Genomic DNA, 16430 nt, shown 5'->3' with positions numbered 1-16430 from the left:
TTTATATAGAATCGGGGATTCTATAAATTGGTGCCTGAAAATTCGAATGCGCAGATCTCAAAAGGGGGCGTAGCCATGGGAGGGGAATGGCCATGCCCTGGGCATTTCTAAAAATTATGTGCACTGTTATAGAATACGACCGATCATTTACACCAGGGTTTAGTAGATATAAATAGTCATGCCTAAATTTTAGTTGCGGAAACGGGCCCCTACGCGTATTCTATAAACCACATCTAACTTTATAGAATAGTGCTAAGTGCTTTTTTTTCAATGCTGACCTTTTAGGCCCTATGCTCCTAAATTGGCCTTTTTGTAAATTTACCATGGCTGAGTGCATAAATTTCTACTCAAAATTACATTAAACTCTTAAATTTAGGAGCATAAAACGTGGGTAGCAACAGTGGCGGATTTAGGGAGGGGAAATGGCTCCTGGGGCACACCGACATAATAGACCATACAAAAAAAAAAAAAAACCCGACACAAAAACCCAACAAAACAGACTAAAACCAAAACAGACCATGACAAAAAAAACCCTCCCAAAAAAACCCCACAACAAAACAGATTTCTGATTCTCACTAGATACCAAGTGTGGATAGTGAAGTCAAGCCGTAGGCAGGTGCCAGGACTTTGAAGTGACAAGCCGTGGACTTTCTCAGTAATTTATGGCTCCTCCACTTCTTTGTACCCTTCAAATTCGTACCATTCAAAAATAAAGCTATTTCATCAGGCCCTTTTGTCGGGAGTCTATTTTGTCAGGGACTTTTATGTCAGGGACTTTTTTTGTTTGGAACTTTTTTGTCTGGTTTCTTTTGACCGGGTGCCGGCTCCTGGCTAGTTAAATCACCTGTTCAGGGCTAACTGGTCATTTTCAGTGGCAAATAAGTTTGAGGGGTCCTTTTACTAAGGTGCGCTGAAAAATGGCCTGCGCTACTATAGGTGCGTGTTTTCGATGTGCACAAATCCATTTTTCACTGCACCTGTAAAAAAATGCCTTTGGGGGGGGGGGAGGCAAAAATGGACGTGCGGCAAAATGAAAATTGGTGCACATCCATTTTGGGTCTGAGACCTCACTGCCACCCATTCACTAAGCGGTAAGGTCTCACGCATTAACCAGGTGGTAATGGTCAATGCGTGTACAATGCCGATTACCATCTGTGTGCCGGAAAATAAATATATTTTCCGGCATGCTTAGTGGACGTGCATAAAAAATTAAATTAGCCCGGGCGGTAGTTCAAAACTGACGCGTATTGGACACGTGTAGGTGCCTATGGGGCTTAGTAAAAGGGCCCCTAAATGATTAGGACAAACTGCAGTTATGTTGATTGTGATACGCAGTACAGACATTTTTATGAGTAAACAGTAATGACTCAAGGACAATTGATTGTCTTAAAACTAATTAGAAATAATTAGGGTTACCATATTTTGTCCCCCAAAAAGGAGGACACATGCCCCACCCCACCACACGCCTCACCCTGCCCCCTTTCACATCCCGCCCCTGCCATATTTTCCCCTCCCCCGTCACACACCTCATCACTCCCCCTCCCCTTACCTTACTACTGCCCTGGTGGTCTAGTGAGCTCTTCGGGGAAGGAAAGAGCCCCCCTCTTTCCTGCCCGGAGCGCTGCCCTGCATGCATCCTTCCTGTTCCTGACCTTGGCGCCGATTCAAAATGGCCGCCAAGAGTTGAAGTCTCACAAGGTCACTTCAACTCTCGGTGGCCATTTTGAATCGGTGCTGAGATTAGGAGCAGGAAGGATGCATGCAGGGCTCTTGTAGTACGGGGAGGGGAGGCTAGCAATCTGCCCATTTGTCCAGAAATCCGGACAAACAGGCAGATTGGCAAAACCTGCCCGGTTGCCCGGACATGTCCTCAAAAAGAGGACATATCCGGGTAAATCCGGACATATGGTAACCCTAGAAATAATGACAAAAATAAGTAAACCTGTTTAGCTGTAGCATCAGAAATATAGATGTGGGGAATGATTGCATCATACAAATATCTAAAAAAAAAAACCCCCCCCCCCCCCCGATTTATGGATGGTAAAGGCCTGCAAATAATTTTTTTCTGCACCCTATCTTTAGCACTCCTTTCTGATTCATCTGATTTTTGCCTATCATTTTTTTTCAATATGAAAGACAGACGAGAAGCAGACCATATGAAGAAAATTGTCTTTACTATCACTTTTAGCTCCCTGGTTCAAACAAATTCGACTGACACAGCCGTGTTTCACCAAAACAGCTGCCTCAGGGGCAAACATTAAAGTCCAAGCCTCACTAAACTGAAAATAACTGTGGGCCTGATAGCCGGTGGCAGGCAGTGTGTTTGCTGTCCATCGCAGGCGTTAAACCCGGATATTCAATGCCGGACTGTTTCCAGCAACCAGCATTGAATACACAGGTTTATTTTGGCTGCTAAAAAGCTAACCAGTTAACTTTTTAGCAGTCAAAAATAGGCTTGCTATTTAAGCAGCCTATTTTAACTGGTCAACATAGTTGGTCTGGTGCTGAATATCCATACTTAACTAGCTATGTCGTGTGGCTAACCGCTGAATATCTGTGGTTAGGCACTTAAATGCTATTTAAACGACAAAGAGCAATTCCTGGACGGTTACATAGTTTTGAATATCGGGGGGGGGGGGGGGGGGGGGGGAGGGGAGTAACTCTAATCTGGGTATTGCATGAGGCTTGGGCTTTTACACCAACTGGTATACATCTGCCCCTGAGGCAGCCATTTTGGCAAAACGTGGTCATGTTGGCAAAGTGGAGGAGTGGCCTAGTGGTTAGAGTGGTGGACTTTGGTCCTGGGGAATTGGGTTCGATTCCCACTGCAGGCACAGGCAGCTCCTTGTGACTCTGGGCAAGTCACTTAACCCTCCATTGCCCCAGGTAAGCCGCATTGAGCCTGCAATGAGTGGGAAAGCGCAGGGTACAAATGTAACAAAAATAAAATAGATACTATTGGACATTCTACATGGAATGTTGCTACTATTAGAGGTTCTACATGGAATGTTGCTACTATTGGAGATTCTACATGGAATGTTGCTATTCCACTAGCAACATTCCATGTAGAAGGCTGCGCAGGCTTCTGTTTCTGTGAGTCTGACGTCCTGCACGTACGTGCAGGACGTCAGACTCACAGAAGCAGAAGCCTGCGCGGCCACATTGGTGATCTGCAAGGGCCGACTTCTACATGGAATGTTGCTAGTGGAATAGCAACATTCCATGTAGAATCTCAAATAGTAGCCAGAGTGAAGGAGTGGCCTAGTGGTTAGGGTGGTGGACTTTGGTCCTGGGGAACTGAGGAACTGAGTTGGATTCCCACTTCAGGCACAAGCAGCTCCTTATGACTCTGGGCAAGTCACTTAACCCTCCATTGCCTCAGGTACAAATAAGTACCTGTATATAATATGTAAGCTGCATTGAGCCTGCCATGAGTGGGAAAGCGTGGGGTACAAAAAAAAAAAAAACATGTTTGAACTTGGGAGGTAAAAGTGATAATAAATACTGATTTTTTTTTTCCACACTGCCGGCTTCTCTTGGATCTTGATGCCTGTTTGCCTTGTGCTTTCTCAGCTCATCATTTTTTCAAGGCTGGTCCTTCTAAAGTATTTACTTTTGTGCTGCTTGAATAGATGATTAAGATTTGACTTTTTTCCTTCTTTGCTGAACAGGTCGATTTGTTCCTGGTTTTGCCCCAATCAATGCATGGAGAGACGGCTTCAGCTTTTCTTAGAGACATCAGAGCAAAATAGTGAAGTGGTACAAAAATAAAAGAGCCAGTGAAGGACAAATGAAAGTGTATTCAATAAAAAATATATATATTTTATATTATTGTAAATTAAAGTCTATGACAAAATATAAATCCATCCAAAGGTCAAAGTCAAGGGTGCAATTGGAGCAATGAGTCCGACATGACTATGACTATTGATAACACCCTCATCCTCCCCGTCTCATCTGCCCGCAACCTCGGAGTCATCTTTGACACCTCCCTCTCCTTCTCTGCGCATATCCAGCAGATAGCCAAGACCTGTCGCTTCTTCCTCTTTAACATCAGCAAAATTCGCCCTTTCCTCTCTGAACACACCACCCGAACTCTCGTCCACGCTCTCATTACCTCTCGCCTGGACTACTGCAACTTACTCCTCACCGGCCTCCCACTTAGCCATCTATCCCCCCTTCAGTCTGTTCAGAACTCTGCTGCACGTCTCATATTCCGCCAGAACCGATATACTCATATCACCCCTCTCCTCAGGTCACTTCACTGGCTTCCGATCAGATACCGTATTCAATTCAAGCTTCTCCTTCTTACCTACAAATGCACTCAGTCTGCTGCCCCTCACTATCTTTCTACCCTCATCTCCCCTTACGTTCCCGCCCGTAACCTCCGTTCACAGGATAAATCCCTCCTCTCAGTACCCTTCTCCACCACCGCCAACTCCAGGCTCCGCTCATTCTGCCTCGCCTCACCCTATGCTTGGAACAACCTTCCTGAGCCCTTACGCCAAGCCCCCTCCCTGCCCATCTTCAAGTCTTTGCTTAAAGCCCACCTCTTCAATGCTGCGTTCGGCACCTAACCCTTACCGTTCAGTGAATCCAGACTGCCCCAATTTGATTGCCCCTATCGGACCGACCGTTCACTTGTCTATTAGATTGTAAGCTCTTTGAGCAGGGACTGTCTCTCTTTGTTAAATTGTACAGCGCTGCGTAACCCTAGTAGCGCTCTAGAAATGTTAAGTAGTAGTAGTAGTATTACATATAGCAGTGATTTAACCAGAGCTGAGATTGTGATGTCATAATGCCTCATTCCACCAATGCCTAAGAGCCAACCTCATCAGTGATGTCACAATGGCTTGATTGTCCTATATTTGTCTCACTCTTATCTATTAGATTGTAAGCTCTTTGAGCAGGGACTGTCTCTCTTTGTTAAATTGTACAGCGCTGCGTAACCCTAGTAGCGCTCTAGAAATGTTAAGTAGTAGTAGTAGTATTACATATAGCAGTGATTTAACCAGAGCTGAGATTGTGATGTCATAATGCCTCATTCCACCAATGCCTAAGAGCCAACCTCATCAGTGATGTCACAATGGCTTGATTGTCCTATATTTGTCTCACTCTTATCTATTAGATTGTAAGCTCTTTGAGCAGGGACTGTCTCTCTTTGTTAAATTGTACAGCGCTGCGTAACCCTAGTAGCGCTCTAGAAATGTTAAGTAGTAGTAGTAGTATTACATATAGCAGTGATTTAACCAGAGCTGAGATTGTGATGTCATAATGCCTCATTCCACCAATGCCTAAGAGCCAACCTCATCAGTGATGTCACAATGGCTTGATTGTCCTATATTTGTCTCACTCTTATCTATTAGATTGTAAGCTCTTTGAGCAGGGACTGTCTCTCTTTGTTAAATTGTACAGCGCTGCGTAACCCTAGAAGCGCTCTAGAAATGTTAAGTAGTAGTAGTATTATGTTTCAAAACAAGAACTTGCTAAGCCAGCTTTAAAACTCCATCAAAATAAAAACAAAAAAAAAAAGGATTGCACCATTTCATTTGCTTCTCAGCATAGATTTTAAGAAAAGAGTGATATGGTTTAGTGATAAGGTTTGTTTTTAGCTTTCTTTTATTAAGAGAAGACTGACTGTGGGATTGAGCGAGGATTACCAGTGAATTCATTTTAAATTACTTGAGCTGATATTCAGCTGTGAAGGAAAGCGTGCTTTTTAAATGACAGTCGTGGCATTTGAAAAAGATGTGTGGTACATTCAGGGGCCCTTTTACGAAAGGGTTGCCGCAACTACTACCGGCCCAATGTAGTTGTGGCTCGAGCAAGCACCATTTGCGTCACGCCGGAAAATATTTTTAGAATTTTTACCATGATGCTAACTGGCAGTAATCGGGCAGTGCCGTGCACTGCCCAGTTACCGTGGGAGACCATAATGCCACCTGAATGGGTGGTGGTAAGTGCCCTCCACCACATGGCCACAAGATGAGTCATTTATTTGTTACATTTGTATCCCACATTTTCCCACCTATTTGCAGGCTCAATGTGGCTTACATAATGCCGTCAAAGGCGTTTGCCCAGTCGGTTGATAACAAATACAGGTTGTATAGAGATCGAATGAGGTATATGTGGAGGATTGCAAGGGATGAAGATTGCTTGATGTCCGGTACGATCATTAGTAATGTTATGTTCCTGGGTGAAGATTTTTACGTGGGGTCATTGGGACAGGCCTTTTTGAAGAGGTTGGTTTTTAGTGATTTCCTGAAGTTCAGGTGGTCATGGATTGTTTTCACCGCTTTTGGGAGGCCATTCCGTAGCTGTGCGCTTATGTAGGAGAGGCCGGATGCGTGAGTTGTTTTGTATTTCAGTCCTGGTACCGTACATGGTACCGTAAAGGCGTTCGCCCAGTCCGGTAAAGAACAAATACAGTGTGATGTGTGGTAGGATAAGGTTCAAGTGTTACAGACACACATTTGGAATCATAGAGAGGAAGAGTTATGTTACGTCCATTGCGAGCCTTGGTTTCGCTGTGTAGCAGGATCCAGGCGTTTGCATGGCCATTTTCTTTTTTTTTGGGGGGGGGGGGGGGGACTTTATATCTACTGCGGTAAAAAGGGCCCCGTTGAAAGGGAGAAACAGCCACCGCAGGGCCCTTTTTACCACAGCTTGGTAAAATGACCCCTCAGTGCCCCCCCCCCCATGTGTAAATAGCAGCACTTACACATGTAGGTTTTGTACACGTGCAAATTATGCTTTTAGAAAGCTGTTATTTACACATGGAGGTCTGCACTATGCAGCAATTTAAGGGGGATACCATGGGATGACGAGCAGTAATTGTTAGTGTACGCGCGCTGAGGATTACCGCCTGGTTACCGCGTGAGACCTTACTACTAAGTCAATGAGTGGCAGTAAGGTCTCAGGCCCAAAATGGACATGCGTCAATTTTTTATTTTGCCGCGTGTCCATTTTTTACAGGAGCGCTCCATGCATCCAAAACACACATCTACACCAGTGCAGGCCATTTTTCGGTGCACCATAATAAAAGGACACTTAGGGGCCCTTTTACTAAGCCGCGTAAACGTCTAAGCACGTCCAACGCATGCCAAAATGGAGTTACCGCCCGACTTCCATGAGCCTCTTGCAGTAATTTTATTTTTGGCGTGCGTTCAATATGCCATCTGAAAAATATGTTTTTATTTTTGGGGACGAGTAATGGCCACACGTCAAGTGGCATTTGGCATGCATAGGTCATTACCGCCCGGTTACCACGTGAGTCTTTACCACTAGGCCAATGGCTGGCATCCTGTTTCCAACAGTGGCCAATCCAGGTCACAAATACCTGGCAAGACCCCAAAAAAGTACAAAACATTTTATACTGCTTATCCCAGAAATAGTGGATTTTCCCCAAGTCCATTTAATAACAGTCTATAGACTTTTCCTTTAAGAAGCAGTCCAAACCTTTTTTAAACTCCGCTAAGCTAACCACTTTTACCACATTCTCTGGCAATGAATTCCAGAGTTTAATTACACGTTGAGTGAAGAAAACATTTCTCCGATTCATTTTAAATCTACTACATTGTAGCTTCATCGCATGCCCCCTAGTCCTAGTATTTTTTGGAAAGCATAAACAGACGCTTCACATCTACCTGTTCAACTCCACTCATTATTTTATAGACCTCTATCATATCTCTCCTCAGCCGCCTTTTCTCCAAGCTGAAGAGCCCCAGCCGCTTTAGCCTTTCCTCATAAGGAAGTCATCCCATCCCCTTTATCACTTTCGTCGCCCTTCTCTGCACCTTTTCTAATTCCACTATATCTGTTTTGAGACACGGCGACCAGAATTGAACAAAATATTCGAGGTGCAGTCGCACCATGGAGCGATACAAAGGCATTATAACACCCTCATTTTTGTTTTCCGTTCCTTTCCTAATAATACCTAACATTCTATTTGTTTTCTTAGCCGCAGCTATTTTCAAATAGTTCTGCTACCTCCAGAAATGCCACGTGCTGGGGGTGGAACTACTGCCGGTGCCCCGTGTTGGGCCGGGGGTAGCTCCAGATTGGCGGGTGGTAAGCCCAGAATGGGTTTATTGCCGCTTAGTATAAGGGCTCCTGAAAGAGGAGTGAATAACATTATAGAATACCATTCAATGCTGAAACCAGGTGTAGTTCCCGGGGCCCAATTTTTCACACATCCCTGCTATTTTTATTTATTGCATTTGTATCCCACATTTTCCCACCTATTTGCGGGCTCAGTGTGGCTTACAATACATTGTGTTGATGGAAATACAATTTGTTACAACTCGATTATGGTTACATGTGAGGAGTTAGGTTAAAACAAAGTCTACATATCACTAAGGGGAATAAAACAATGGAGCAGAAAGATGGAACAATGGAAGAACAACAGACATTGATAGGAATACATAACAATAGCAAGAGAACGTTCGGGTATAACATTATTACCTGTAGATTAAGGTTTAAGTGTGTTAAAATTACGGGGGATGAGAGTACAGAGTGTGTTGATGCATTATTAACAGCATGAGTGGACTTCATGTGTTTTGATCCTTTCGGTAGATTTTTTCGAAGAGATAAGTCTTCAATAATTTGCGGAAGTCGGTCAGCTCGTAGGTCGTCTTCAGGTTACGTGGCAGTTTATTCCAGAATTGCATGCTCATATAAGAAAAGGTTGATGCGTGCAGCACTTTGTATTTTATGCCTTTGCAAAAAAGGTGCCGGTACTCAAATGCCAGGCCACCCTTCAGGGGTGGGGTGATCATTAAGGGACCCACCCCACAATAGCCAAGCCCCCTGCAACCAGTCACAGAATCTAAGACAAGGCAGAATTGGTGTGTACAGCCTGAGCTCTTTCATTAAAACCTGGGGACCATGGGTCAATTTCAGCAGACAATGGAAAAGGTGATAGTACTCAGTACCCCCAAGAACCCCCTCAAAAAAAGCCCTGTCTATAACACTGTGCGCAAATTTAAGGAACACCCCTGAGCCACCCATATACCTCCCATGGCCACGCCCCTCTTTTGGGGATTTGGGCACGCATTGTTGTAGAATAGGTAGCGAAATGCGCATGCAAAATTCAAATTGGTGCCAATCAGCTCCCATTTACTGGCACTAACTGACCTGTTAGCCATTTTAGTTGGGCACACGTCTTCAATCAGTGCCCAGTTTTGGCCCCATATATAGAACACGGGGGATTATGCTTAAGTGATTAAAAAATTTGACTTACATGATTCTGCGTGCTGATCCTCAGCAGTTTCTTTGAAACAGGTAAATTGATGATTTTCAAATTTGATATGTTTCTCTCCATATTTACATTGTCTGGTAATTGTATAACATGAGACACTAACATTTCTGAGCCGATCATGCATGTAAGTGTTTAGAATAATGACATTTACACATCTGGGGGGGGGGGGGGGATGTATGCAGCAATCCAGGCCCCTGCCTCCACGCTTGTGCAGTACTCTTGAAGCAGGACTCAGTTCAGAACAGAAAAAAGATTTAATGCCAACTCCCTCCGCAAACAAAACAAACAAAATCCTCTCACTATTGAGGAAACAGTTCCAATTATCCACACCGTCCCCTTCATTTGGTAGCAGTTCTGCTTTCCCTTATTTAATCCGGCTTATCTTTACCCCAGTTCCCCTCAGTCTTCAGCACAGTTCAGCTCTACTTTTAGCAGAATTTCACCCAGCATTTAGCAAAGTTCAGTTCAGCATTTAGCCAAGTGCAGTTCAGTCTTTTTGCCAAAATTCAGTTCCACAAAAACAAACCCTCCAAACACAGAGAAAAAATGATATGAACTAGGAACATCATACCTTTCCTTCTCCAGCTTTGTCCCAAGCAGGCTGGTAGCACACCTCCCTCTACACAGTACAAACACCTGTGGCCTCCCACGTGCTCTTGTGCTGGAGAGGTTAACCTTGAGTATTTTCCCAGTCCATGCTGGCTGTCTCCTCTTGGGCTGGCACTTCAGCAGGCATATCCAGCTCCTCCTCCTTGTAATCCATCAGTTCCGGCAACTCAGCTTCCTCCTCTCCCCCTTGGCTCTCTCCCCTCACCCTGCTTCAGAGCCTTCAGAAAATATCCCCTCCTCCCTTCACAGCCGGCAGGAATCTGGTATTGATTATGCAGCCATGGGAGCTGGGCGTCCTCGTGGCTCTTCCTCCCCCTACTGGTAACGGGGGGGGGGGGGGGGGGGGGGGGGAACTAGCTCCCTATTCCCTGGGCTGCCTTCCCTTCTACTTTTGCTGAGAATCCCTCCCGGGTTTTTTGGACCGCCCCTTTCTCCCCGTCCCCCAGGGAATTCTGGACGTTGTAGTTTTGGGATGCCCTGCTCTTTGCTATATCCCTGCTTACCTGCCTTATCACAATATATGCGCATAACTGCCAAAAATCTGCCTAAGAACTATTCTGTAAATACCTGTTTTCACTAAGCTGTGCTAAACAGCTAACGTGAGGTTTACCATATGGCAGGGCCACTGAGAGGGGGGACAAAATTCCCTGGGCCCGGGCCTCCAAGGGGGGCCTGGTGCCGGGGTCAGGCCGCCGGCGCTGCAGTCCCCGGTCTCACCTGCCTGCCTCCTCGGCTCCGGGCCCCCTGCATTTGAAGCGGCAGCCACAGATCGCCTCCCTTCTGGCCTTCCCTCCCTGTGTCCTGCCCTCGTGGAAACCGAAAGTTACGTCAGACAAGGGTGGGACACAAGGAGGGAAGGCCAGAAGAGAGGCAATCTGCGACTGCCGCTTTGAATGCAGGAGGCCCGGAGCCATGGAGGCAGGCAGGTGAGACCGGGACTGCAGCAGCAGGGGGAGCGACGGGGGGGGGGGGGAGTGATGGAGGGCGGCAGCGGCGGGGGGGCGGGGCGGAGGCGGGGCGGTCTTTCCCAGGGCCCAGCCTAGTCTCTCGGCGGCCCTGACATATGGTAGATAATAGTGTAGACCCCCATTACCGTCTCCTGTGTTAAAAAGACAGCTGCTGCGGTAAAATCCCCATGTTAGCTGCTTAACGCAGGAGGGGGGGTCGAGATCTGGGTGTGACATACGTGGGTGGAAGAGTGGCCAGCTGTGACAGCTAATGCACAGCTGGTTACCATGCGCTACCTGTCACAAATGCTAATAGTGCAATTGAACTTATAGGCTTCTTACTTAGATAATTTTAAAAAAATCCAAAAACAAACATATACCTAAAGAAACATTCCTTAAAATTATCACAAAACTATACCGAAACAACAGCACAGAACATACATGTTTGCTTCAAGAACCAATGTTTATTTAGTAACATAGTAGATGACGGCAGAAAAAGACCTGCACGGTCCATCCAGTCTGCCCAACAAGATAAACTCATATGTGCTACTTTTTGTGTATACCCTACTTTGATTTGTACCTGTCCTCTGCACAGACCGTATAAGTCTGCCCAGCACTATCCCCGCCTCCCAACCACCAGCCCCGCCTCCCAACCACCGGCTCTGACACAGACCGTATAAGTCTGCCCAGCACTATCCCCGCCTCCCAACCACCAGCCCCGCCTCCCAACCACCGGCTCTGACACAGACCGTATAAGTCTGCCCAGCACTATCCCCGCCTCCCACCACCGGCTCTGGCACAGACCGTATAAGTCTGCCCAGCGCTATCCCTGCCTCCCAACCTCCAGCCCCGCCTCCCAACCACCGGCTCTGACACAGACCGTATAAGTCTGCCCAGCACTATCCCCGCCTCCCAACCACCAGCCCCACCTCCCAGCACCGGCTCTGGCACAGACCGTATAAGTCTGCCCAGCACTATCCCCGCCTCCCAACCACCAGCCCCGCCTCCCACCACCGGCTCTGCCACCCAATCTCGGCTAAGCTCCTGAGGATCCATTTCTGAGCCATTTGCTTCAGTTTAATTCCATAGATTCAGAGCTCTTATTGTAAACTGCAAGGTCTAAGCTTACAATTTTTGCAATTCAAGTTCACCAGCACCTTAGTACAACCTCATTACTGTATCGTGATCAAAGAAATAAGAGACACAAGCAGCTCTAACACAAAATTGTTATTTAGCTTAGCTTGTTTACACTGCAGAGCAGGAAGGCCTGGTATCCTTCTAGCACACCAAACACCCCATATGATTACAGCATGATAAACAGCTATAGCTGCAGTCTTTCCAGAGTGAACACTACGCAGCAAAGACAGCAAATCCTTTCAAGGATCTTATACGTGAAAGTCACTGGAATGAAGCCCTTGAAATGGAGTTTGACTCTTTAACTCCAGTGCAATAACATAAACAGCAAAGTGGCAGAAACATAAGTTCAGCTGAGATTACCCCAGCTATGTACCCTCACTCGCTAGATTTCAATACAGTTCTGTGAGTCTATAGGTAGGGTTACCACATGTCCGGATTTCCCCGGACATGTCCTCCTCTTTTTGAGGACATGGACGGGGCGTCTGGCGGGGTTTGCCCGCCCGCCTGTTTGTCCGGATTTCTGGACAAGCGGGTGGGCAGGTGAGCGGCGCCGTGAGTCTCCCCTCCCCTTACTTATTATCTGCCCTGGTGGTCTAGTGACCTCTTTGGGGCAGGAAAGAGCCCCCTCTTTCCTGCCCGGAGCGCTGCCTGTCCTTGCCCTGCATCGTTCTCAGTCTCGGCTCGGGATTCAAAATGGCCGCCAAGAGTTGAAGCGGCCTAGCGAGACTTCAACTCTCGGCGGCCATTTTGAATCCCGATCCGAGACTGAGAAGGATGCAGGGCAAGGCAGCACTCTGGGCAGGAAAGAGGGGGCTCTTTCCTGCCCCAAAGAGGTCACTAGACCACCAGGGTAGATAGTAAGTAAGGGGAGGGGAGGGGAATATGTGACAAGGGGGAGGGGAGGTGACAGGGGGGAAGGGGAGGGGAATATGTGACCCGGGGGAGGGGAGGAGAGGGGAATATGTGACCCGGGGGAGGGGAATATGTGACAGGGGGCAGGGTGAGAGCGAGAAAGGGTGGGGCGAGGATCCAAAAGGGATGTGGTGTGGGTGGGGCAGGGGGGCATGGTGTGGGTGGAGCAGGGGCTGGGCAGGGGGCGTGACATGTGTCCTCTTTTTCAGAGGACAAAATATGGTAACCTTATCTATAGGACACTTCTTGTTCCGGGGCACAGGGAGCCAGTGGAGCCAACAGGCGCGCGGCTGCTCCCTGCACCCTCCAGCAGCCAAGAATGCACCCGGGGGGACTTAATGCATCAGGGAGGGGAGTGTCATTGCGCCGGGGGGGGGGGGTGTCGTGCTGCACCCTGGGGGGATGGACGCCACTGCACCCGGTGGGGGGGGGGGGGGTGCACAGCGGTGATCCACCCCGGGTGGCAGCCGACCTAGGATCGACACTGGGATAAACTGCAGTGTAGGACGCCCAAATTCTGCCTTTCAAAAATCACAATTTAAACGGTTTTGACAGATGGACTCTTCTGGGCTTTTGACATATCCATCTGCTTTGAAAATGAGCACAAAAGTGTATCACTCTGGCACTCCTCTATACTCATCACATCTCAAACTACTAGAATGAGAATATTTAATATAACAGGTCCCACTTTATGCAACAACCTCTATGCTCGGAACCCTCTTTAACAAAATTTAAGGAAACGTTCCTCTTTAGAGACGCCTATGTTATGTGACCTTTTTTTTTTGTTTGTTTTACAGCTAGTCAGTGGTGTGCTGGAGCAGGCTCTCACAGGCTCGCAAGAGCCGGTTGTTAAGTTTTTAAAAATTTTGGGAGCCGGTTGTTAAAGTAGGGCCCTCCATGGCTACTTTAACAACTGGCTCCCAAAATGTGGGCTTGGGCCCCCTGCTGAATTCTCTTTTACTTTGCTGGTGGGGATGCTGAGCCCTGCCAGCCAAGTAAATAGACTGCTGCTGCTCCCTGATCCTTGTTTCCAGCTGTGAGCAGCAGGCTGGGACTTCTCCAGCATGTGTGAGAAGTTTCAGCATGCTGCTCAGAGCAAGACGTAGGGAGTGGTGGCAGTCCATTTATTGGTTGCCAGCAAAAGTATGCCTAGTGTGTCCGCACGAAGGGAGGGAGGAGAGAGAGGTAAGTGTTGTTACCCCCCCACCCCCACCCGGCCACCCCTGGCCCTTCCAACTGCAGAGCTGGCTATGTCCGGAGAAAGAGCCTGTTGTAAAAAATTTACCAGCACACCCCTGCAGCTAGTGGTCCTGACCCAACTACAGCATGATAAACATGAAATGCTTCCTGTGCTATCTGCACCTATTTCTTCTCTCTCATCTTTATTTTTCCTTGCAAGATGTAACTTCCTTTCTTTTTTTCCCTTCTATTTCTACGTATATAATTTGTAAACTGCTTAGAAAGATGACTGAACAAGCAGTAGATCAAGAGCCAATTAAACTTGGAAACTTGCTGATCCAATGAAGAGAATATAGCACTCCATCATTAATCACAAATGGGAAGCATTAGTGAAATAATAAGCAATGACCTACAATTTGTCTGTCAACCTTTATTTCGGTATATGACAACTGATTATCATGACAACCATATGGCATCTCTTTTGGTAAAATGGTCATTTTATTGTTATAGCAAGGTATAGGAGAGTGGCCAGGTGATTAGAGCAGTGGGCTAATAATCAGGGAAGCCCTGCTCAAATAACACTGTGGCTCCATCTTATACTGAAAAATTCACTTTAACCTCCCTTGCCTCAGGTCCAAACTTAGGGGCCCTTATTAGTATCCGCCAGGGGCGTAGCCAGACTTCGGCAGGAGGGGGGTCCAGAGCTCGAGGTGAGGTGGCACATTTTAGCCGCCGCCGCCGCCACCACCACCACTACCAACTTTGACCCGCCCCTGTTGATGACCCTCTCGACCCCCCCCTCCCACCGCCAACCCTCTCCTGCCGCCGCCGTTGCCTACCTTTGCTGGTGGGGGACCCCAATCCCCGCCAACTGAGGTCCTCTTCTTCCGGCGCAGGGCTTCGTTCTGTTTCTGAGTCTGACTTCCTGCATGAAACACTTGCCCAAAGTGCTATTAGTAAGATTGCCCAATGGACTTGGGGGAAAATCCACTATTTCTGGGATAAGCAGTATAAAATGTTTTGTATCTTTTTAGGATCTTGCCAGGTATTTGTGACCTGGATTGGCCACTGTTGGAAACAGGATGCTGGGCTTGATGGACCTTTGGTCTGTCCCAGTATGGCAATACTTACGTACTTATGCATGTAAAAGCTTGAAAGTTAAACATTTATGTATTGGATTTCCCAACTGAGCCAGATCTCCAGAAGCTTCCTGCTATGGCAGGCTGTTCCACCCACCTGGCTCTGGCATAGCATGCACCACTGGCGGGCACCAGATCCTTTAGGTGTACACGCCCACATACTGAAGACAAGGCCTTAAAGGGCCAGCAGCTGTGCTTCTTGGAGGGGCGCCTAGAGGTGACATCAGTGAGCTAGGGCTTCCTTAGGAGCTCCCAGCTCCTCCTCCTCGCCTTGCAACAGGTATTCTGCCCTGCCTTCAGCCTATCTTGTCCCCTGCCAGATCCTGTCTACTGCCCTTGCCTCAACGTTCCTGTCTCTAGAGCCACCTGCAGGTCTTAGCTCTGCCGGATCTGCCCCCAAGGGCTGTTTTCAGAGCCATTCCAGGTTCTGGTTCTGCCAGGACTGCCCACACGAGCTCATCTCAGAACCATCCCATGTCCCGGTTCTGCTGGGCCTGCCCCAAGGGCTCTTTTCAGAACCATGCCAGGTCCCAGGTCTGCCTTCAAAAGCTCTTCTAAAAAAGCTACTCTCCAGCCAGCACCAGGAGTGAAGATTTGCCTACCACCGGTAGGGGTCCACCCAGCTCCTGGGTGGGGCTTACCATCACAACTACTGGCACCCCAAGAGTTCACCCAACCCCTGCGCTGACAGCGCCTTCCTACACCTGCCATTGACATGGCATAAGCGAGAACACTTCCTTGTGGTGCACCAGTGTGGGTTTGTGGTAGTATTCTGTAACAGCATCAAAGTGCCCTGATGCCATTATAGAATTGGGGAACCAAAAAAGGAGGCACCAATTTACAGAATATCTGGCTTAGATTGTAAGCCTACTAGGGATAGGAAAATACTTACCCCTTCTGAATGTAACTTGCCTTGAGCTAAATTGATTCTACTTGTGCAGTGAAAGTTAGTTTTTAAAGAAATATTAGTAGGCCAGCAGAATGGAGTCCATGCTTCCTACTTTATAATAATGAAATGTTGCCATCTTGCCGAGGAGTGGCCTAGTGGTTAGAGTGCCAGTCTTGCAATCCAGAGGTGGCCGGTTCAAATCCCACTGCTGCTCCTTGTGATCTTGGGCAAGTCACTTAACCCTCCATTGCCTCAGGTACAAACTTAGATTGTGAGCCCTTCTGGGACAGAGAAATATCCAATGTACCTCACCTTGAGCTACTACTGAAAAAGGTGTGAACAAAATCTAAATAAATAAATGT

The sequence above is a fragment of the Microcaecilia unicolor genome, chromosome 7, assembly GCF_901765095.1.
Source record: "Microcaecilia unicolor chromosome 7, aMicUni1.1, whole genome shotgun sequence".
Taxonomy (NCBI): Eukaryota; Metazoa; Chordata; class Amphibia; order Gymnophiona; family Siphonopidae; genus Microcaecilia; species Microcaecilia unicolor.
The sequence above is the reverse complement of the archived record's forward strand: the minus strand, read 5'-3'. Positions refer to the sequence as shown.